The sequence below is a fragment of the Cebus imitator genome, unplaced genomic scaffold (genome assembly GCF_001604975.1).
Source record: "Cebus imitator isolate Cc_AM_T3 unplaced genomic scaffold, Cebus_imitator-1.0 Scaffold145, whole genome shotgun sequence".
In the NCBI taxonomy this organism is placed as follows: domain Eukaryota; kingdom Metazoa; phylum Chordata; class Mammalia; order Primates; family Cebidae; genus Cebus; species Cebus imitator.
The window spans coordinates 2,524,399-2,548,913 of NW_016107460.1; the positions used below are offsets into that span (position 1 = coordinate 2,524,399).

Sequence of the window (24,515 nt, forward strand, 5' to 3'; positions counted from 1 at the left end):
CTAATTTTAGTTATTTCTTGTCTTCTGGTAGCTTTTGAATTTTTTGCTGTTGCTTCTCTAGTTCCTTTAATTGTGATGTTAGAGTGTCGATTTTATGTCTTTCTTGTTTTCTCTTATAGGCATTTAGTGCTATAAATTTCCATCTAAACCCTGCTTTTGCTGTGTCCCAGAGATTCTGGTACATTGTGTCTTTGTTCTCATTGGTTTTAAATAGTTTATTTATTTCTGCCTTAATTTTGTTATTTACCCAGTAGTCATTCAGGAGCAGGTTGTTCAGTTTCTAAGTAGTTGTTCAGTTTTGAGTAAGTTTCTTAATCCTGAGTTCTAACTTGATTGCACTGTGGTTTGAGAGACTTTGTTACCATTTCCATTCTTTTACATTTGCTGAGGAATGTTTTATTTCCAATTATGTGTCCAATTTTAGAATAAGTGTGATGTGGTGCTGAGAAGAATGTATATTCTGTTGATTTGGGGTGAAGAGTTCTGTAGATGTCTATTAGGTCAACTTGGTCCAAAGCTGAGTTCAAGTCCTGAATATCCTTGTTAATTTTTTGTCTCATTGATCTGTCTAATATTGACAGTAGGCTGTTGAAGTCTCCCATTATTATTGTGTGGGAGTCTAAGTATCTTTGTAGGTCTCTAAGAACTTGCTTTATAAATCTGAGTGCTCCTGTATTAGGTGCATCAAAACCACAATGAGATACCATCTCACACCGGGTAGAATGGCGATCATCAAAAAGTCAGGAAACAATAGATGCTGGAGAGGATGTGAAGAAATAGGAGTGCTTTTACACTGTTGGTGGGAGTGTAAGTTAATTCAACCATTGTGGAAGACAGTGTGGTAATTTCTTAAGGATCTAGAGCTAGAAACATCATTTGACCCAGCAATCCTGAGGGGCTGGGTTAAGGAAAAAATCTTTCTTCCAGGTCCACAAGGGGTGTGGTTTCAAAGGCAAGAGCTTCCCAACGCCATGCCTCCAACCACGTCCTCACCAAGGAACCTAAAGTTCTTTGTGTGACTTTCCCCACAGGGGCTAGGTAAAAATTCGAGGTGTGCTCCTTTGTTTAAAAAGCCCACGAAAATCTCTGGGAGAAAGGGCCTCTGTTGCGGACCTAACAGCCAATCTAGTATCAGAGTTGAAGATCAGCCACTCCAGAGGAAGTTTAAATGAACTCCTCTCATTGGATGAGAACATGAATGGGGCAGGAATAACTTCGGGGTTAAAATCCCCCGGCCCCTTACCTGTGCAGATTCCTCCGTTGGAGCCCCTCTCATGGTAGCCTGGGAGCTCTCTTGCTCTTTCTCTCTTTCTCTGTCTCTTTCTGCCTAATAAATGGCTCTCTGCTAAACTCTTTGGGTCCAAGATATTTATTCCAATGGTAAGCTCACTGGGCCTCCAAGGCCCCTTCCCCCATTCCTGGGGAAGAGAGGCCAAGGACATGGGTACATCAGAATGAGGAGGGAACTGAACCCTGCACCCTGTCCCCCAGTTACAATCCCATTACTGGGTATATACCCAAAGGATTATATATCATTCTACTATAAAGACACATGCACACATACATTTGTTTATTGCAGCACTATCCACAACAGCAAAGACTTGGAACCAACCCAAATGCCCATCAGTGATACACTGGATAAAGAAAATGTGGCACATATGAACTATAGAATACTCTGCAGCCATGAAAAGGATGAGTTTATGTTGTTTGCAGAGACATGGATGAAACCGGAAACCATTATTCTCAGCAAACTAATACAGGAACAGAAAACCAAACACTACATCTCATCACAAAAAGAACAGGGAAGAGGCAGGTGCCAGAGAGAACATAGATAAAGGTTCAGAAAGCTCAGCTTGAAATCTCAGCGAGCTGCAGCAGCAAAATCACAGCCACATGTTTCAGGGCCATTGGAGGAAAGCAAAACATTGCAGAGAAACACGCTAATAAAGACTTAGGACTAGAGATCTGTGTTTGGAAGAAGACATTCTAAAGTGCCTCAGAACTCACAGGACAAAGCCATGTGGATCACAGAGAAGATAAACTAAACCAGCAAGAACCATTCCCTTAGCTTCCGTGGAAAAGGGGATCAGCGGATCTTCAGAAGAATTTCAGACAGGGATCAGAAACTGTATTTTGTGTCTAGCTTGTATTGTCAAGTATTGATATAGCATTTAAAACAAATATTTTTAGATGCTTTATAAAGTCTTGAGTTCTTCCAGAGAAGCAAGAGCAAACAAATTCAAAAGCTAGATCCTCAAGGATCTAGAATTAGAAATCCCATTTGACCCAGCAATCCCATTACTGGGTATATACCCAAAGGATTATAAATCATTCTGCTATAAAGACACATACACATGTATGTTTATTGCAGTACTATTCACAACAGCAAAGACTTGGAACCAACCCAAATGCCCAACAATAATAGACTGGATAAAGAAAATGTGGCACATAGATACTATGGGGTACTCTGCAGCCATAAAAAGGATGAGTTCATGTCCTTTGCAGAGACACGGATGAAGCTGGAAACCATGATTCTCAGCAAAGTAACACAGAAACAGAAAACCAAACACCGCATGTTCTCACCCGTAAGTGGGTGTTGAACAATGAGAATACATGGATACAGGGAGGGGAACATCACACACCAAGGCCTGTTGCTGGGTGTGGAGCTAGAGGAGGGATAGCATTAGGAGAAATACCTAATGTAGACGACGGGTTGATGGGTGCAGCAAACCACCATGGCACATGTATAGCTATATAATAAACCTGCATGTTCTGCACATGTACCCCAGAACTTAAAATATAAAGAAAGATTGTAGAAAATTAAGATGGAAGAAACAGCAACGATGAAGGAAAAAGAAGAAGAATAGAGATGCTCTGAAGAACTTAAAGAGACCTTTTTTTCCTTCTTCCTAATACATGGAAAATAGAAATTGTTTTGAGTGGAGAACACAGGCAAGCTCTTGTTGATATGTCATCTGCAATAAATCCCACCTTATTACTGGGTTCCATTCCTTAGAGTAAATAAGCAATTCAAAAGGCGGTTGTCACTAATCCTCCTGTATCAGCATGTAAGTCTCAGCCTGTGGCTTTTCAACTAGGTCCCCTACAAAGGGCTTATGTTTTCTACCTGATTCCATCAACCATCCTCCATCTCATAGGGAGAGACTATTTAGAATTATACAATAACATTTTCTTTTACCAAAAAAAGACATACATTTAGAACTAGGAGACACAGAATATTTTAAAACACTAGAGAAAATTTTAAAACATTAGATAAAGAAAATTTAAAGCTTGACCCTTCTAATTTATAAAGTGCCCTTCACATTGCCAGGGAGAATGCTGAATTATTGAGTAATGAAGAATTACAGAAACTGCTCAAAGCAGTGCCTGATCAATTACGGTCAAAGTTCTCCAGTGACACTGTAAAACTTATCTTGGCTGCCCCAAATTAAATTTAAATAAACCCATCAAAGCCTCTTCTGAACCTTAAGCACTACCCCTTAGGATCTGAGGCCTTGGAAGGAATAACACTACAATTTCAGATTATATAAAAAGAGGCTTGATATTTTCCTATACGAGTCCATGAAACACTCCAATTCTTTCCATGAAAAAGCCAGACTATAGAAGATGGAGATTTGTATAGGATCTAAGAGCAGTTAATACCATAGTCATTCATTAACATTCAGTAGTGCCAAAACCTCACACATTGTTGACTCAGTTCCATCTGACAGTGAATCCTTTACCATGATAGATTTGTGCAATGCTCTCTTTAGCATTCCTGATTATAAGGATAGCCAGTTCCACTTCACCTTCACTTCAGAAGACAGACAATATTCATGGATGAATATGCTTCAGGGATATACTGAGAGTCTAACTCATTTCTCATAAATATTAAAGGCAGATCTCTTAAATGTTGAGTTTTCTAAAAATAAATCCACTTGAATATAATATGTAGATGATCTACTTTTTCTGTCCAGAAGGTAAGCAAACCTCTATAAGAGATTCACTTGTTACAACAATTGCCTTAAAAAAAAAATTCAAAAAAAACCTTTAGTTTTGTCAAAAATCAGGTAAAATATTTAGGTCACCTAATATGAAAGAAAAACCTTTTCCTTAGTCTAGGTAGAGTAAAAGGAATATTGGCCTTTCGCATCCTCAAAACTGCCAACAACTAGGAAGATCTCTAGGGCTGGTAGGGAATAGCAGAAATTAAATTCTGAACTTTTCTTTAAAATATCAGCCTTTATACACTCTTTTAAAACAAGACAAGCTAGACTCTCTGGAATGGACGGAAGAAGATCAGTTAACATTAGAAGCAATTAAAAGGGATCTTATAGATGTCCTGGCCTTAGGACATTCAAATTGTAATATTCTGTTTGCACTCTTTGTATATAAAATTAAGGACTTGCTCTAAGCATTCTGACCCTAAAACATGGGGGTCTGAGGGTCAAAATCGACCTGTAGGATACTATAGCCAGCAATTGAATGCAGTGGCTGGAGGACTACCTTCCGTAAGAGTGATAACAGAGACCAACCCCTGCTGGTAAAATCAACTGAATAAATAATGATAGGATCTCCCCTCATTGTCTCTGTTCCACATATTTTGGAAGCACTTCTAAATTTACACCATCCTTAGTATTATTCAGTTACCAGGCTGGACTCTTCTGAAGTCCTACTTCTATTTGTACGTCATATTACAGTCTCTAAGTGCCATAATCTAAATCCTGTTACTCTTCTGCTGGTACTTTCAGATGAAATGCCACATGATTGTGTGACCTTACCTAGTCAGCTTTTCTCTCCTAGGATGGACCTCTGAGAAATTCCCCTTACTAACACCTGCTAGTTGTGTAGTTTACAGGTGAATCTTACTTTAAGGATGAATCTGAAATTTATCATTAAATTATGCTATAGTGTCCTATAGTGCTGAAGAAATAGAAAGTGCTTATCTTCCAAAAGCAACATCAGTTCTACAAGCAGGATTGATAGCATTAATTAGAGCTTGTCAATTGGCAAAAGGAGTCACTGCTAATTTTCACACAGACAGTCAATATGCCTTGAAGTAGCTTGTGACTTTGGAATGCTATGGAAACAAAGAGGATTCCTGACCGCTTCTGATCAGTCCATTAAAAATGGACACTTTATCTTGCAATAATTAGAAGCTATATTATTACCAAAATCACCAGAAATTATTAAAATGCCATGTAATTCCAAATCTGATATACCAGAAAACAAAGGACATCAGCTAGGTAGCAAAGAGGGCTGCTCTAAATATCTCCAGGCAAGAAAAGCAATTTATATTAACTTTTCAAGAAGCCCCACAATCCAGAGCTCTAATAACATTAGAAAACAAAAGGAAAATATACTCCCCCCATGGATGAAATATATTATTGGCCAAATGACTTCCCTATAATTCCTACTAAATTGCAGTAATCATTTTTAATGTATGTACATGATTTAACTCACTAGAGCCTTTATACAGTGGTTTCTTGGGTAAAACAGTATTATTGGAAACCTCTGAAGCAACTGAAAAGCTGCTGAAGAAATAATGATAATGACTGTAGCTCATAAGACCTATAGCTGCTGCTATATCTGCCCAAAATATAATCTGGGGAAATCTATACAGTGTTATCAAGGACGTTTTCCTTTACCTGAAGTCCCCTTTGAAGTGTGGTCATTGTATTTTATTCAGCTATACCCATCACAAGGATAAAAATATGTTCTAGTGATTTTATTCAGCTATATCCATCACAAAGGTAAAAATATGTCCTAGTTTTCTCATTGGGTAGAAGCATTTCTAAGCAGAAGAGCAACAGCCTCAGTGTTAAGTAAAATTCTCCTGGAAAAAAAAATTTTCTGACTTGGGGAGCCCTTCTAGAACTTCACAGTGACAGAGGTACTCATTTCACTGGATGAATTGTCCAATCAATACGTAATATTTGGCCAATTCTTCAACATTTGAATGGTGCAAATCACCCTGTCATCCAGGTTAGAAGAATGCACAAACAGAATAATCAAAACTCAATTGGCAAAATAAATTAAGCCTTTTAAAATTCCTTGGCTAAAATTTCATTCACTGGTTTTGCTTAAGACCTATCCCTTTTAGTAGACATCAGTTTTCTCCAATTGAGATAACAGATAGATTTATGAAACTATCCCTGGTAAGCTATGAATTCATAAATAAAAGGAGATACATTATAATGCCATAATGGTCTTATGAAACAACCAAGTAAAAAAATACAATTTAGCAAAAGATTATTTTTATAGTGAACTCTCCAAAAATCAATGAACCTTAAACCCATGGACTTCAGCCAAAATATTTTGTCTACTGGAAATGACGTCTTCTAAAGAATTCCCTTCAATAGAAGTGGAAAGGTTCCTATCATACACTTCTTACTAACCCTTTGCTGCAAAGTTAGAAAGCACAGATTCGTGGATCCACATTTCTCATTTAAGGAATGCTGAGCCTCATGAATGGACTGGAAGGTGATCTTTGACTAACACTGATGCCAGGCTAAGAAAAAAAAAGACATCTGAGGTAGACAACACTCCAAAGATGCCAGACCAGGCCTGTATCTAAATGAACACTTACACTTATCTACTAGCAATGTTATCATTGCTTCAGAAATTTTGTTAATTGTTATTATTTTATGTAACATAGGAAGTTGCCCATTCTAATCTGTTGAGATAATTATTGTTTTAGTACTTAGCAGCGTAGTTCAACTAGAAAAGAATGGATTTTATTTTTTTCCTTGTGGTTATTCCTTTGTCTCAATGCATGGAATGGCCTGATAATACTTTGATTAAACTTTCCCAAATTGTTGCTACTGGAGGAAACCAAACTGTTGGATCTGCCATATGATTCCTGGATCTATTCATGACCAATATATGTCATTAGAAAAATGTGTCACTAATTTTTCAGATACAGCTAATGCCATTACATATTTAGATTCATCTCTCTCTGGACTAACTTTCCAAATCTCAATTTTCCACAAAAACTGATGCTTCTATACCTTATCTAAAACTATCTATCAAACCTACTCAGAAGGGATTTGTCTCTGGTTCTCCCCGTTCCATGCCATTTTGGATTAAGAAATGCATTGCTGGCCCGGCATGGTGGCTCACACCTGTAATCCCAGCACTTTGGGAGGCCCAGGTGGTGGATCACCTGAGGCCAGGAGTTCAAGACCGGCCTGGCCAACATGGTGAAACCCCATATCTACTAAAAAATACAAAAATTAGTCAGGCATGGTGGCACGCACCTATAATCTCAGCTACTTGGGAGGCTGAGGCTGGAGAATTGCTTGAACCTGGGAGGCAGAGGTTGCAGTGAGCCGAGATCACGCCACTGCACTCCAGCCTGGGCAATGGAGCAAGACTCCATCTCAAAAAAGAAAGAAAAGAAATGCGCTGCTGTAAAAATGAATACCTGCTCTGCCAACATCTCTCTTTCATTTCATATCATGCAGGTGGCTTCTGGCAAATATGCAAAAAATGAAATTTTTTATTTGATCTGATGATCTCTACCCTTCCTGTTAATGAGGACATTAATGAACATACTCCCCGAGGAATTACTTGTGTTTCCCCAGGTTATGCATTTGTATGTGGCATCAGGGCTGATTTGCCTACCCAAGGTTGGGCACATCATTGCCTGAATAGTTGGTAAATAGAGGGTGTATGTTCGTTAGGTCATTTTGTAACTCCCATATCCTTACGTAGGAATGTAGATGAACTCCCTTCTCCCTCCATTTAGAGCTAACAGGACTATGTTAGCAGGATATGATGGTAGCTCAGAGAAAAGCATTTTGGGACTAATCTCAAATGCTGGAGTTTATATTAAAGATCTGAATCCAAACCTATCAACCACTATTGGTCAGAAAGCTGAAGACACTGCATAAAGCACTACAACTCAACAAAACCCTTTGGATTCCTTAGCCCAGGTAGTACTAAATAACAGAATTGCCTCTGACTATTTATTGGCTGGAAAAGGTGGAGTCTGTGGAGTGGCACACAGCACCTATTGTACTTATATTAACACCTCTGGGGAAGTGGAGACTTGATTAGAAAGAAAAACATAAAAAAAAAAAAAATTAAAAAGAAAAAGAAGTCTATGGCCATACCACCCTGAACGCGCCCGATCTCATCTGATCTCGGAAGCTAAGCAGGGTCAGGCCTGGTTAGTACTTGGATGGGAGACTGCCTCGGAACACTGGGTGCTATAGGCTTAAAAAAAAAAAAAATTAAAAGGAAAGAAAAACAAGAAAGTCTAAAGGGTTACGTGAGAAAAACTGATCCTCTAAGTGGTTTGTTTAGTTGGTTACCCTTGGTGCTAAGTTCTCTATTTCATCCTATTCTTCAAGTAGTTACTATCATAATCATAAGCACAATTGTCATTTTCCTAGTTATCAAGTTACTCATGATTTGTATTTCAGTTTGCCTATGATCCATGACTAAAAATAGAATATTGATTGCTCAGAAAGGTGTCTTTTGTTGAAAATATGGTCATGTGACCTGAACCAGACCGAGTTACTTTCCTTCTGTTCCCTTGTAATTCCACCTTATACATTTCCATCTTACAAATTAAACATTTCCGTCCTTCACTGGACATGACTCTGTAGGAATAAGCCCTCCTATGGATGCAGGACTTCACTGCTCTCTAACAAAATGATTTTTCTGCAATGTTTCTTCAAAAGATCTTGAATAAAAGGGGGAAATGTGAAGGAAAGTGGATTGTTTGTCTACTTAGGGCTTCTAAAAGTTGTTAGGCCCTAAGTGAGGTTTATTTTGAAGACCAAGTCATGGAGCATGACCTCTTAGTTGCTGACCTTTTGTTATGGATTAACTTCCTTTCTTATTTTCTTGTTTCTGTCTAGATCAGATTGTATCTGAGATAAAAAAAACTTCTTAACTGAGATAAAAGACCCCTTGACTATTACATCCTTAATGTGGAATGTTAAATATACCTTTCCTCCCCAAAAAAACACTGCTTATAACCAATCATATTGCTGTTACTATACGTTAACTTTGAATGGAAAATATTTAAATCCTGTGCCTTAATCCCCTCTTCTTACAAGGACACGAGTCGTATAGGATTAGAACTCTGATGACCTGGCTTGAACTTAATCACCTCTTTAAAAATTCTATTTCCAAATGTAGTCACATTCTGAGGCACTTGGAGTCTGGGCTTCAAGCATGTGAATTTTGGGGGGACACAATTCAGCCCATAACAGTGCCTTATCCCATGTCCATTGCTGACATTCCTGCTGGGAAATGGTCCCCAAAAAAGAGAAGCTGTGGCCAGGTGTGGTGGCTCATGTTGTAATCCCAGCACTTTGGAGGCCGAGGTGGGTGGATCACTTGAGGTCAGAAGTTTAAAACCAGCCTGGCCAACATAGCAAAACTCCATCTCTCCTAAAACATACAAAAATTAGCCTGTATAGCACATGCCTGTAGTCCCAGCTACTCAGGAGGCTGAGGCAGAAGAATTGCTTGAACCCAGGAGGCAGAGGTTGCAGTGAGATGAGATCATGCCACTGCACTCCAGTTTGGACAACAGAGCAAGATTCTGTCTCAAAAAAAAAAAAAAAAAAGAGAAAGAGAGAGAGAAAGCTATAAACAGAGCTGAATGTCTTCACCTAGCAGAAGAGGCCCAACATTGAGTTCAGTAGGCTCTGCTGGGTTGTTACGTTGGGTGAGGCCTGCTAAATGAGGTAGAATTTGCCTGAAAATCCCAAATCTCACTCCATACTTCTCAAAAGGAGTTCAGGGATTTGGTGCAATAATAGATGATATTTTTATGTGTGTGAATTGCTCTCCAAACTTATCCCAGGATCTTGAACACTGGAGGGTGTGTCTGTGAGTGCAACAGGCAAAATGGTAGCTAATAAGCCATTCTATCATCTCAGGACAATGAGGAAAATATAAAGTTATCTGCCAAGTAATGAGCCATTCCCAGGAACTGGTAATGGCCAGTGGTAATAGCCATAGAGTTTGGCCTCTGTGTTAACAGATGCAAAGCTTCCCTGCATAGAGTACTCTGGTGACAACTGATTTATGGTGTCCACAAAGGAGCTTCTCTAATTAGTGACCAGAAGCAGCCTGCAGTATCCTGAATCCTCTGGAAGAGGCCTGCTGTGTAAAACTGTCCCCTGAAATGATGACATTGTCCTCTGTCTATTTGTGGTGTCATTAACAAGTTAAAATAAAACTCTTTTGACAGGTGTTTTTGTTTCATGACTAAGAGTTGATAGCTTTGTGAATTGCAGTATGTTTTTATGAGCACACATAACTCACTGGGATATACACTGCAAAGCTGCTTCTTCCACGAGGCATGGACTGAGGAGGTCAGACAGAGACTTAGACATAAACACTCCTGTTTGCCTAAAGCCCCTGTGTAGCAGAAATGCTCCACATGAAGCTGGAGACAAACTTCTGGCTGCCGTCTGCTTTCAGCCATCTCTACTGGCAGGTGAGAAGTAATGGCAGAAGAAGCATACATTGAAAGCAACATAATCTATTCTAACCTCTTGTCCTAGCTCTTGAAAGAGCGAATTGCTAATAAAATGACCAAAATGCTTTGATATGACTCATTTGGGCTTACACAGCTGCTCCTCTTACAACTGCTGAGATGACTCAAAGGCTGATCTCCTAGAGGTTCTGCAGAGAGGCTCTTCAGAGGGAAACAGAATCTGAAAACTTTCTCAAATGCATTCCAAATTTAAAAAACAAACAAGGTTTGGAAAAAAATATTGGTGGAAAAAAATGAATTGTGTTAAAAAGTTATTTTCTCCTAAAATTGGCTTGCAAATTACCCTGATTATTCATGAGATGATGGCTGAAAAAGACTAATTTTGAAAAATGCATAACTTGGAAACCCATTCCTCTCTCTTACCTATCATTATGCTAATTGAAGAGGTTATTCCTTATAGATAAAGTAACTCCAATTACTTCTGGAGAATAGTTTTATTTTTCAGGTTCACAAAACTAACATTTTAATTTTTAGATCAATAATACATAACTTAAGATGCATGAAGAATACTAGGCAAGCCAACATCCTGATTAGTTTATAAACAACAATTCTAAACGGTGCTGCAGAATTATGAATAAAATTGAATTGAGCTTCAGCACATAGACATAGCTGTTGAAAATTGTAACCATCTGTAGTACGCACTACATTAGAGTAGGGAGTGGCTGGCACTTTGCCACAGTAGTTTATGAACAATGCTAGGGAGGAGGGTGCCTGGAGTTGGCCAGAATGTCTGGCATGAGTGACCCATCATGGGGATGGGGAGGCAATAGTCAACTCTATCAGCTTCTGCTCTACCCTTATAACCTTAGGGAAGGAAATTTATTCTCTCTCTCTCCTTGACAATATTTTCCCACCTCTTATGGTCCTTTCTATATATAGGACAATGAAAGTAACGAAGTATAGACAGCGTCTCTCACCTTTATCTCAGGTGTAATCTTTCTCCTGACTTTCAGACCCTTTTTCTAAGGTCTCTGAGACAGTTCTATAGAAGAATCACACGTTCTAAAACCTGCATCTTCAGAACTGAATTCATGATTCTCTCTCCCCTGTAATTGACTCTTATTTTCTCTTAATTAATTTAATAGCTCAATTAGACACCACTGAATTATCTTGATTCCTTCTTCTCTCTCTCTTTCCTGGATCCAGTCACTGCATTTTTCTTGAATTCTTCCTCTCTCATACCTACTGTCGCTGACTTGGTTAAAGTCCTTAGTAATTTATTTTGCTCATTTGTGGAGCTTTTGTGGATCATAGGCACTAATATTAATGAACTCACACCTTTGTTTTACAAATCCTCAGCATCTAGAATGTGGCAGAAACTGTGCTAAGCAGTGGGGATATAGAGATAGAAGATACTAGCCCAACATCATAGATCTGGATAAAAAGAAATAAACAAGTAGAAAAAAAGGTTGTGCTCTCTATTAAATCTAATTGGTAGAAGACAAGTAGTTGGGGTACAGAATCAGGAAATATTTCATAATATTTATGCCTGGGTTTATGTTTATGTTACAATTTTGAAGGATAAATAGAAGTTAGCTTGGTAAAGAAGTAAAAAAGATATTCCCAGCAAAGGGAATGGTATGCCCAAAGCATAGGCACAGAAAAAAATCATAGAGAGTTTGTATAACTCTGAGTAGTTTTGCAGAGCTGAAGGATAAGAATATAAAGAAAGTGGTAGAAATATTGCAAAAGGCATTGAGAGATTTCTAGAATCTGGGATGGTCTTAAAATATGCTCATGAATTTTTTTCACAGTCTTCCAAATGTGGTTCCTAATTCCCCAACCCTTGAATATGAACCAAACTTAATGACTCACTTCTAATGAACAGAAGGTGGCACAAAGCAATGCTATGTGACTTCTTTTTTTTAATTGCACTTTAGGTTTTGGGGTACATGTGAAGAACATGCAATATTGTTGCATAGGTACACACATGGCAGTGTGATTTGCTGCCTTCCTCCCCGTCACCTGTATCTGGCATTTCTCCCCATGCTATCTCTCCCCAACTCCCCACGCCCCGCTGTCCCTCCTCTATTTCCCCCGACAGACCCCAGTGTGTGATGCTCCCCTCCCTGTGTCCACATGTTCTCATTGTTCAACACCCACCTATGAGTGAGAACATGCAGTGTTTGATTTTCTGTTCTTGTGTCAGTTTGCTGAGAATGATGGTTTCCAGGTTCATCCATGTCCCTACAAAGGACATGAACTCATCGTTTTTTTATGGCTGCATAGTATTCCTTCTGAGGCTTGGTCATCAAAAGATTGGCTTTGGCATGGCTCTCTCCTGGATCACTCGCTGCAGAGAAAGCCAGTGTCATGCTGTGAGAACACTCAAGCAGCCTAAGAGAGGACCATGTGGTAAGGTACAAAGTCCTCCTGCCAATAGCCAGCATCAAGTCGCCAACTATAGGAATGAGCCATCTTAGAAGCAGATCTTCCAGCTCCATTCAAGCCGTTAGATGACTGCAGCCCCATGTGACACCTTCACTGCAATCTAATAAAAGACCTTCAGCCAGAAATACCCAGCTAATCAATGCCCAAAGTTCTGAGGCAAAGAAACAATGAGATTAGTAAATGTTTCTTATTGTATTAAGTGACTAAGCTTTGAGAATTTTTTATGTATAACAAGTTGTTTTAGATAACTAAGACAAAGCAAGAGTGATGTGATTAGACATGTTTCATAAAACTTTTGTGGCATTATGAACTATAGAGAAATTATTGGAGTGGAGGTAGAACGAAGGCAGTTAAGTAAGTTAGGTCTGTCACATGAATTAGGTAGGAGTGTGATATGGACCTGAACTAAGGGCCTCGCCCTTAGGATTAAAGAAGAGAGAAAAATGTTTGAGAGATTTAGGGAGGAAAAAGCAACAACATTTAATGAATGATCATCTGTGAGGGATGAGAGAATGGAAAGCACAGAGGATGGGGAGGTCACTTATGATAACGGAGAATAAAGGAGAAGCAAATCGGGTGAGGAAATAAGCTTAGTTTTTAGCTTTGAACGTACTGAGTTTAATGTGTCTGTGGAAAATCAAAAAGATGTTTTGGTAGAAGTGTATGTGTGTGTGTGTGTGTGTGTGTGTGTATTCAAAATCAATCTCTACACCAGGAAAGGAAAATGGGCTGAAATTAAAGGAGAATGAAGAGTGTAATATAAGGTGGCAAAAGGTAGAACATTAGATCACGTCAACATTTAGCAATAGAAAAAGATACAGAGGGCGGGGTGTGAAAGATTCAACAACAACAACTAAAAGGAAAGTGGAGAGAAAGCACAAAAACCCAAAGGAGGGAGAACTCAAAGAAAAGGTGGACATTGAGCCAATTGAGATGAAAACTAATAGGTGTCTACTCTGTTGAGCAACCAGGAAGTTACTGGTACACTCAGCCATGGCAGATTCAACTGGACTGATGGAGGCAGAAGCCAGGCTGAAGCGAGTTGAAAAATGACCAGACGGGAAAATGCAGAGGCATTTAATGCAGCCTGTGCACTCCAGCAGATCACTGTGAACAGGAGCAGGGGGAGCTCCCTCTGCCTTGGTTCTGCCTTCCCTATTTCTGCTGCACATTGCTATAAGTGTGATCTTGTCCACATCCAAATCTGCAGAGGCTCCTGATTAAACGTGGTAAACCAACCTCATGTAATTGTCTCCTTTCCCTCACAAGATTTCACTTAAATAAGTGTAGAGAAAAAAAATTTAAGTACAAACCAAAATAACCAGAGACAGTGGGTGAGAATTATCAACAAATTATCAACAAAATTAAGAAAATATTTGGAAAACATTGATTAGGACCTCCACTATTTCTAAGGCAACGTAGGAGTGGCAAGGACTTAGAGAGAAGGAAGCTTAAGTGCTGTAGGAGGCGAGAATTGTCTGATTTGCTCTTATAGGACCTCTGGGATTCCCAGGACTTAAGATAAGGCAGAGGAGATAGTAAGGTACTGAGCTGAACAAATGTGGATTGATGAAACGGCTACATATGCAGTGGCTAGACTTCTAGTTACGTTGCAGTTGATTTTTTATATAAACAGATCAGGGAGGTTCCAAAAGAAAATGCCTTCAGTACCACAAAATTAAGAAAAGATTTGGAAAACATTGATTAGGACCTCCACTATTTCTACAAACTGAGCCATTTTGCATCATGAGATGAGAAAGTCAAAGATGCAGTGAAAGACAACATGCAGGGTCATCATACAATTTGAAGGAAAATATTCAAACCACCTCCAAGATCAACCCTTGTTTTATCTCTGTCCATGATTTGAATTTGTGTATACACGCAATCTTTACCAAATTTTTGTTAAATATAAGAAATACAGCCAGGCACGGTGACTCATGCCTGTAATCCCAGCTTATTGGGAGGCCGAGGTAGGTGCATCACCTGAGGTCAGGACTTCGAGACTAGCCTGCCCAACATGGTGAAACCACATCTCTACTAAAAATTTTTTAAAAAAAGAAAATTAGCCAGGCCCGGTGGTGGGCATCTGTAATCCCAGCTACTTGGGAGGCTGAGACAGGAAAATTGCTTGAACCCAGGAGGCAGAGGTTTTAGTGAGCTGAGATCGTGCCATTACACTCCAGCCTGGGTGACAAGAGTGAAACTCTATCTCAAAAAAAAAAAAAAAAAAAAAAAAGAGAGAGAGATACATATTTATTTTTCATTGTTGTGGGTAGGTTTTCAGAATAAAGTTTTAATCCAACCTTTCTTCCTATTTATCACCAAACGTTGATCACCTTTTAAGTTCTCTTCCGGTGGTCCTTTCCTGATACTAACGATTATGGATAAAAATGACCTCCTAGCTGTGTATCAACCTAAATCTCACCATAGTATGGTTATTTTTTACATACTTGTGGTTTCTGACGGGCAGAAGTTCCTCCCTACCTAAGAATGTGACTTTCTCAGTCTTGCATTTCTAGAATCTAATACAGTGCTTGGCAGTTTAAATGCATATTAAAAGAAACAGAAAGGAGGGAGGAATGCATCTTATTTAGCTATTGGATTATTTATTATACCATTACCTCTCTGCTCTAGAACAACCATTCCACCCTTTCAGCAGTCTTTGCATCGATGGCCATGAGGCTAATACCGTGCTCAGGACTCAGTTGCAGTGGGGGAGGGGCCTTTGACTTTTCTGCTGGAAGACCTCACTGCTTCAAGATCTTGTCCTTAGAAATAAAACCCACCTCTTTTCTTCCTTCAACCAGAGTCCACACCTGGAATAGTCACTGGATAAGGGACTACGTTCCTTTTCGTCAGGATGCCATCGCATATGTGCAGGGCAGGAAGTGAGTAGGAGCAAGGGTAAGAGTAAGGACGTGATAGAGGAAGTAGACATTGCTTCTAAGAGTGCTAGGAACCACATTGCCAGGGAGGGACCCGGATTGCAGAGGGAGTTTTAGTCTCCTCAATGATAACTGGTGTGTCTTTTACCTTTTAAGTGAGGCTATAATTTAGAGTTAGATTTTAGAGTGTTATCAGTGCAGAGTTCAGCCCTCACATAGTAGCAATTATAATCAGAGTATACACTTATTTTTACAGAAATTATTAGGCAATTATGACATGATTCTAATGATAGAACATTCTGGATCTAAGCTCAGAAAATGTCACACTGAAAAAGCCCTTGACTTTCACGGGTTTTGAAAACGCTTATTGATTCCCCACAGTCTTGAGTGCCTTTGACCCAGCAGCCTATTTTAAATATCTTCTAATTCCTGATAACACACCAGTTCCTCTGCTTATGGCTGATTACAGCATGCTCATTATAGAAGGCTGCTAATGTTATTTCCCAGTTATATCTTATTAGGATTTTTTTTCCACATATTTATGTTTAAGCAATCACAAGGGGCCTTTGAGAGGAGAGTAGTACAGGTTAGTTCTCAAGATCTGCTATTGTCAGTGCTCCAGGGAGAGGCTGTGGTTCACCTGAACTCTCCTGTCATCACAATCTCAGGGGACATGACTTACACCGAGATCACTAACTTACAGGTGCAGTGAGAGGCACCGACCTGGGCAGGTGCTAATAAAAATCCTGGAGAAGAACAAAGGGAGCATTCTCTGCGCTCCTCAGGAAATGCCACGCATAGGAAGGGAAGCATTGTCTGTGAGGCACGTGGGCTTCTTCGCGGCCCACTAGGCAGAGCAAATCAATGCGATTGCTGGGGATGGGCTCAATGAATGCCATTGTAGCTGCTATAATGAGTTCAGCGACGGAGCAGGATAAACTTCCATCTGGTTTCTATACCCTGGAATGCCCGTTTCATCAAGTGGCCTGCCTGCCACCTTTTACCTTCTCATGTTGAAGTCAGAGTCAACCTAAGATCTCCCAGGGTTACCCTGCCTTCTTTTAAACATCAGCCAGATTCTATGTTTCTGTTTATTTTTCAATATCCTGAAGTTGTATCTCCATACAAACATGTGTGAGGGACTGGTGGTTCAGAAAAAAACAGAAAATCTGATTTTGCAAAAGACACGCTGACTTAATTCAATTTTCACCTGCTCCCCACCTGCCCCGAATATGTTTGTGTTCATAAATTAGGCCAGGTTGGGTTTTGACATTTTCCCTACTCACACAGACATACAGGTTTTGCGTGGTACACAGGTTTCTTAGATTGTCAAGAAGACAAATCAGATAAATGTACACTAAGATGATGGTGATAAATCTGATTTTTTTCTGCATGTAATATACATTATAAAAGAAAAGTTTGGAGCTTGCAGCAGAAAAATTCATCCTTATATAAGACAATCCCTCCCTCTGCAAGCTATTTAGTAACGCTGCCTGCCTCTCTTCTCCCCGTTTTCCACACCACATCCTTCTGCATTGTGATAACCAAAAAGTCCTCCCATGCACCTCCAAATATTCTTGATTAAGATCTACCAACAGAGATGATCATGTTTATAATAACAATTGCAGTGAAGCACTGGGTGCCTGCTAGATACTAAACACTGTACTGCATGCTTCATACTTAATCAGGGATAAACTAATCTCCAGTGGTGGACTTCCAGGCACTGGCTGAGTGAATACAAGCAGATAAGACTTCCTGATACTACTCAAATCACACAGGAGGGTAAGCTATTCATGCTTTAGGCCAACCCGGGCCAAGACACAAGTGAGAAAATCTCAATGCACTTGAACTCAAAGCAGTTCTCCATCACTGCCATCTTCTACAGCAAGAAGGCCTTATCCATGGACCATATGGTATTTCTAGGGCTTACTAGAGGATATGGTATAGCTCTAAAACAGAGTATCGCTATTTTGTTTGCCATTGCCTAAACGTATGTTCACTTGACACTCTTGCATCCCCTTCAGCTGCCAATACGGCACTACTGGGCTGCCTAATTTGGAGAACCTGAAGGCCCTCTGTGTCTTCAACTGGCCTGACCCACACTGGTTCACTGGCAGCCAGACAGTGCTATTCTGACAACAAACAGGGAAACTCCCACAGAACTATGATTTGACACAAACTCCAAAGAATGGGAGTTTGAATTCAAAGAGCCTTGCAAATTTTAATCTATGGCAGAAAGAGGCCACATGAGAATGCCTCTGACTTCTAAGCAGTGGCTTTTTGGAAGAGCTTAGAGGCTCTGGAAGCAACGATGAATAATTATACTGAGTAACCTGATCATTTCAGACATCCATTTTTTATACTAAAGTCCCTGCTAACATTTCATTTTAAAAAGGGGCTTCCAACAGCTCAAAATACTTCCAGCTCAATGTTTTTGGCTCTGGTTAGTGTTTAGAACAAGAGTGTTCCTTTCTTAGTTTACTAGATTAGATCTCCAAGTAGGCTCTGTGAGAAGGTTTGAAGAGTAATGTCTTGACAAAAAAAAACAAAGAGAAAACCTCTAATTATGTCACATTTTTTTTCTGGAAATTATGGAAAAAGTCATTTCTGCTCTATTTTCTACACACACTTAGATGCAATCATGCTGAAATTGTTGGGGATAATTCTTACAAACCTATTTGTTTTCATAGATGTCTCCTCTTCCACCATGCATCTGTTCTCTCCTAATGTACTATAGAAGGTCTAGGTGTTTTCAGGGCATTGGAGGAAGGTAGCCCATATGATAATGGGCATAAATGAGTCCCTGAATTACTCCTTCCAAGGAGCTGACACTTTGGGTTATTCAAGAAAAAACATGAGCTGCCTCAGGGCCTCCAGTTGCACTTCAGACACAAATCAAAGAATTTTTGCAGTCAAAGAGAATAGAATCTGAACCTGGCCTTCAGCATAGCATGGAGTGAGCCTGAACTTCCCCAATCTAACATGGAAGGAAGATGTAGGCAATACTATATGCCATGAGGTTGCAAATGGCTCAAGACAAATTGGTAGTTGACAATTATTATGTTCCATTTGCGAAACATCAGTTATCTCCTACTAGTTAGAGGTAGGAAGTGTCTGTAGGTCTTCTTCCCCACAGTATCAGCACCAGGGGATGATACACTGACAGCAAATCTCAGATGTAATTCTAACATGCATATTGACTTTTCTTAGCCAGCAGGCACACAAACCAATCACAATTTATTTGTAGGCTCAGTGAAGTGCTAGCTCTCTGTCTTTTTAGGCATCCCAATAAATACTTTGTCTGGAAGGTTCACTTCAATTACAAATCTACGAGGATTTTCCTGTGTGAAAATTCCTGGGTGAGTGGTCACAGATGAGATGGATTAGAATCCTGATCCATGGCTGGCTCTCTGAAAGGTTTGGGGTACTGAGCCTGCTGGATTCTGATAGTGCTTACCTGACATTTCTGACCAATCCACATACTTTAAATGCCATTCATTTTATCAATGAAAAACTTTTCTAACATCCGTTATGCTAATATTAATTCAAGAGAGTCTTTGATGTTCATTGGAGGTAAAGATAGTTGAAGTTCTTGTAGCTACCCCTAATGTAAGCTTTTCATTAAGAATCTTTCAGATGTTTATTAATCTCCCATCGGATTTCTATTCCAGATTAGAGTATATAGGTTATTAACAATTGTCCCTATATCTAGAGTCAAAAATACAAATCACAAATTCCATTCTGAACTATTGAAGATAAGTTACAGAGAATATAAAAGATGGGTTAGAGAGCCACAGAACCATGAGACAGGATCATGTCATTCCCAAAATGAATAAGTCAAGCAGAGACAGCAGCATTTTATGGTATATATTTGAGGGTTGCTCCTAAAAAACAAATAGTCCAGGAAGATGGAAGAAGGAATAGTACCTAGAACAACCACTAAAAATGCCATACAGAGAAGTATACCCAAAGACTATAGATAAATCAAAATAAAATTCTAAAAATAAATTTAAAAGCCTCATGGATACTTCACATGCTAGAGAGAAAATGGAGGGAGATGGAATTTTATATTGGCTAATTCATACCAGTTACATGTTTAGTAGTAAAATCATGAAATGAGTTGAGGAAGTTAATTTTTCTCCTGTGAGTTTTACAACATTACTATAAGTGACAGGCGGACAGTATATAGTACCATATTACAGAAGTAAAAATTATGTCTGAGACGATTTCTGTGATTCATAAAACTGTAGATCTGAGATTAGAACTCAAGTCATCTCATTTCAAGTACAGTAATCTTTATTAAGCATTCAGCGCATTAAAAAAACAGATGGTGTTAATTTCACTTTCTACTTACATTTCAGAAGCTGTCATTTTTATTATCTTTCTGTCTCAGAATTAGTACAACCCAATTGTTTCACTTTTTCCCAGCACTACTAGAGATAGTACTTTTTTATCCCTTCATTGCCAGAGTACATTAACTTCATTTTGTCTGTTGTTAAGCATTTGTTCTGGGATATGTCGTAAGAAAGAAAAATACTTCATTACATGATATCTTTCTCTAGAGAAGAATCAACCAACTTAATCATTTTTAAAATCATATAAACACACAAATTCTGAAATAAAAGCCAGCATGCTGTGAATCAAGAAGATTGCCAGAACTGGGAGACCCCACCTGTCTACTCAGTCCAGCTCTGTTCCTGCTCCCCAGTCCCTCTTCCCTTATGATCTCCTGGGGAGGTGTATGCTCTCCATATCACTAGCACAGTGTGTAAAGAAGAGCATTAAATTGGAATCAGAAGGCTTTGATATAGCAGGCATCTGTTGGTTGCTCTGACATTGTGTGGTAATTCAAAATATTCCAGTACAAAAAGAGTAATAACTGGGTACAAATTCATACTAATTTATACCACAGGAAAGCTAATTAGCATTTTGAATTCTCTTGTCATTTTAACTTGAGTTTTATTTTATTTTCAGCTTTTATTTTTAAGTTGAAGGGTACATGTGTAGGATGTGCAGGTGTTATGCAGGGAAACGTGTGCCATGGTGGTTTGCTGAACAGATCATCCCATCACCTAGGTATTAAGCCCAGCATCCATTAGGTGTTCTTTCTGATGCTCTCCCTCCTCCCACCCCAACCCTCTGACAGGCCCTCGTGTGTGTTGTTCTCCCCCATGTATCTATGTGTTCTTATCTTTCAACTCCCACTTATAAGTGAGAACATGCAGTATTTGGTTTTCTATTCCTCCATTAATTTGCTGAGGATAAAGGCTTCCAGCTCCACCCATGTCCCTACAAAGGACATGATCTCTTTTTTTTTATGAGCATAGAATTTTGAATTCTCTAATCAAGACTCTACATGTCACCTTCAGAAATACTTATTCGCCACAAATATTCTTACTAAAATACATACTGAGTTCTGTTGCATAGCATAAAGTATATTAGTAATAATTTGTATTGATAATAATATCTATAAAAATTGAGTGATTTTCAAATTGTGTGATATTATGCAGCCATCAAAAACGATGAGTTTCTGTCCTTTGTAGGGACATGGATGAACCTGGAAGCCATCATTCTCAGCAAACTGACAGAAGAGCAGAAGATCAAACACTGCATGTTCCCACTCATAGGTGGGTGTTGAACCATGGGAACACATGGACACAGGGAGGGGAGCACTACACACTGGGGTCAGTTGGGGGGAAATAGGGGAGGGATGGTGGGGGGTGGGGAGCTGGGGAGAGATAGCAAGGGGAGAGATGCCAGGTGTAGGTGATGGGGAGGAAGGCAGCAAATCACACTGCCACGTGTGTTCCTATGCAACAATTTTGCATGTTCTTCACATGTACCCCAAAACCTAAAATGCAATCAAATAAATAAATGGGAAAAAAAATAAAGAATTGCTTCTCAAAAAAAAAAAAAAGAAAACTGTAGTCTATTTTATCAGTGAAGTGTAAAAATCCAACAGGCCCAGCAGTCATACAACAAGCCTACTAGAAGAAAAGCAGTGGTCTTCAAAATGGAGTACCCAAACCCTTGGTGGCTGTGAGTAGATTTTCTAAGGAGTTTTAAAGAGCTCCATTTCCAGAACCTCAAGTTTCTCATGAACTCTTTTGTAAAAAGTGTTTTTCCTGGGAATGTGTCTGTTCCAAACCACTTTCCTACTACCTCATAGTAGTCTTTCTGTGCTATGAAAGAAAAGTAGATTTCTCACTCAGAAGCAGTGACATAATTTGCAGGAACTAGTACAAAATGAAAATGTGGGGCCATTTGTTACAAAATTATTCAGAATTTCAAGACAGTGTGAGCAGTGCATTAAACTAAGAGCGACGCCCTTCTGAGCTGGGGATTCTTTGAGAATGCTGGTATAGCCTACCCTGCTGTCACCCCTATAAAATCCCATCACAGCATATTCTCACAGTGGCAGTGTAAAAGTACCTGGGGAACAGATGAAAGGAAAAGTCAGTCTATTGGCTTGATATTGAGAAAGTAACAGTACTTTTACAAGTCTGGTGTTCTCCCATTTGTTGTTGCTTTCGGCTAAACTAAAAGAGGATGAAATCAAGTTGTCAGATGACAGATGATAAAAAATAATTTTGATAACAGCTGACTGTGATTTTTGGCATATAACTGAAAAGGAATTCAAAGAATCAAATGACATTCCTATAATAAAACTTCTTTTATTCCATCTATTTACTTACATGGATTTTCTTTGAAATTTTATTTACAAAAATGCTAAATGGAAGTAAAATCAATGCTGAACACCATCTCATTGTAGTTAATAAACACAGAGGAATGTATATGAATATACTTGAAATAATTGTTTTGAATCTCCATCTTATTAAGAGATATGATTCTAATAAAATTTTATTTTCTATGTTTAATTTTTTCTTTTAAAAATAGGCTACATAATTCTTATCTGAGATGGTTTGGACCAGAAGTGTTTCACATTTTTTATTTTAAGGATTTTAGAATATTTACATTATGCTCACTGGTAAAGCATTGCCAATCTGAAAATCTGAAACCTGAAATACTCCAATGAATATTTCCTTTGAATATCATGTCAGCTCTCATGCCATAAAAGTTTCATATTTGGAAGCATTTCAGATTTTTTATTTTTGGATTAGAAATACTCAACCTGTATATGTAATATGTTTATGATATTTTGACTAGTTTTAATATAATAATTATAATAACAACTTAGTCCAGAAAGAAAAAAAGTATGAACCTTAAAGTCACAGAAATTTTTTAAATTAAAATTTAAATGCATATACTTTTCATTATAATATAGGGATCAATAAAACCCTTTCAAGTATAAAATATAAGAAATTAGGATAAATCTCTGAAAAGGAAGTGAAAAGAAATGTAAAAAGGAAAACGAGGAAGTATAGAAAGCTTTTTACTGTTAAAGAAGTCTATTTTTTAATGGTTCATAATATTATGGTACTGTATTTAAATTCCACAGGCTACATTTGAAAGACTAACGTAACAGGCCCGGCATGGTGACTCATGCCTGTAATCCCAGCCCTTTGGGAGGCCGAGGCAGGTGGATCACCTGAGGTCAGGAGCTCAAGACCAGTCTGGCCAACATGACAAAACCATCTCTACTAAGAAATATAAAATTTAGCCAGGGGTGGTGGTGGGCACCTGTAATCCCAGTTACTTGGGAGGCTGAGGCAGGGGAATTGCTTGAACCTGGGAGGCGGAGGTTGCAATGAGCTGAGATCACTCCACTGCACTCCAGCCTGGGCAACAACAAGAGCAAAACTGTTTAAAAAAAATCAGGGAGGGGCCGAGACAGTTGAATACATACAGCTCTGGTCAGCAGTTCCCAGCAAGACAAATGCAACAAGCAAGTGATTTCTGCATTTCCAACTGAGGTAGCCAGTTCATCTCACTGGGACTGACTAGGCAGTCGGCATGACCCATGGAAAGCAAGAAAAAGCAGGGTGGGGTGAGAGTTCACCCGGGAGATACATGGGGCAAAGGGACCTCCCTCACCCAGCCAAGGGAGGCAGTGAAGGACTGTGCTACTTACCTGGGGTACTACATTTTTCCCATGGACTTCTGCAATCCACAGATCAGGAGATTCCCTTGTGATCCTATACCACCAGGGCCTTGGGTCTCAGGCACATAAGTGGGCAAACCCATGACATCTGCCCCCCTCAGCAGCTACTCAAGCAGGCACTGAGCTGCAGCAGTTTTTACATTCTCTGGCAGTACCTGGAACTCCAGTGAAACAGGAGAACCATCTACTCCCATGGAAAGGGGACAGAAGCCAGGGAGCCAAATGGTCTTGCTCAGTGGGTCCCACTCCCATGGAACCTCGAAAGGTAAGACCCAGTGGTTTGAAAATCTTGCTGGCCAGCACAGAAGCCTGGAGTCTGCCTAAGACAACTGACTTCCCAGAAGGAAGGGCAGCCACCATTACTGTGGCTCTAGTTGGTGGTTTTCCCCTTCCAGTGCTAGGGAGACAGGGAGGTTTGGACTGGGAGGTATAAAGTGGCTGTGGCAGATTGTACCCAGAATGTTTCTTCAGATGGGAGCCAGATCTATCCCTCCTCACCAGGCAGGGCCTCCCTGCAGGAATTCCAGCACTCCAGCCAGGAGCTTATAGATAAGACTCTTGTCTCACAGAGACAGTACCTGGGAGGAAAAGCAGCTACCATCTCAGGTTCAGAGGACTTAATCTTTCCTGCCTTCTGGCTCTGAGGAGTCCA

At 39.4% G+C, this 24,515-nt stretch overlaps 1 non-coding gene across 1 annotated transcript; it reads left to right on the forward strand.

The window, feature by feature from the left end:
• Window positions 1-8,103: 8,103 nt before the first annotated feature.
• On the forward strand, window positions 8,104-8,222 carry LOC119473289. The gene has a single exon (XR_005202494.1). It is a non-coding gene; the product is annotated as a 5S ribosomal RNA (ribosomal RNA).
• The last annotated feature ends 16,293 nt before the right edge of the window (window positions 8,223-24,515 follow it).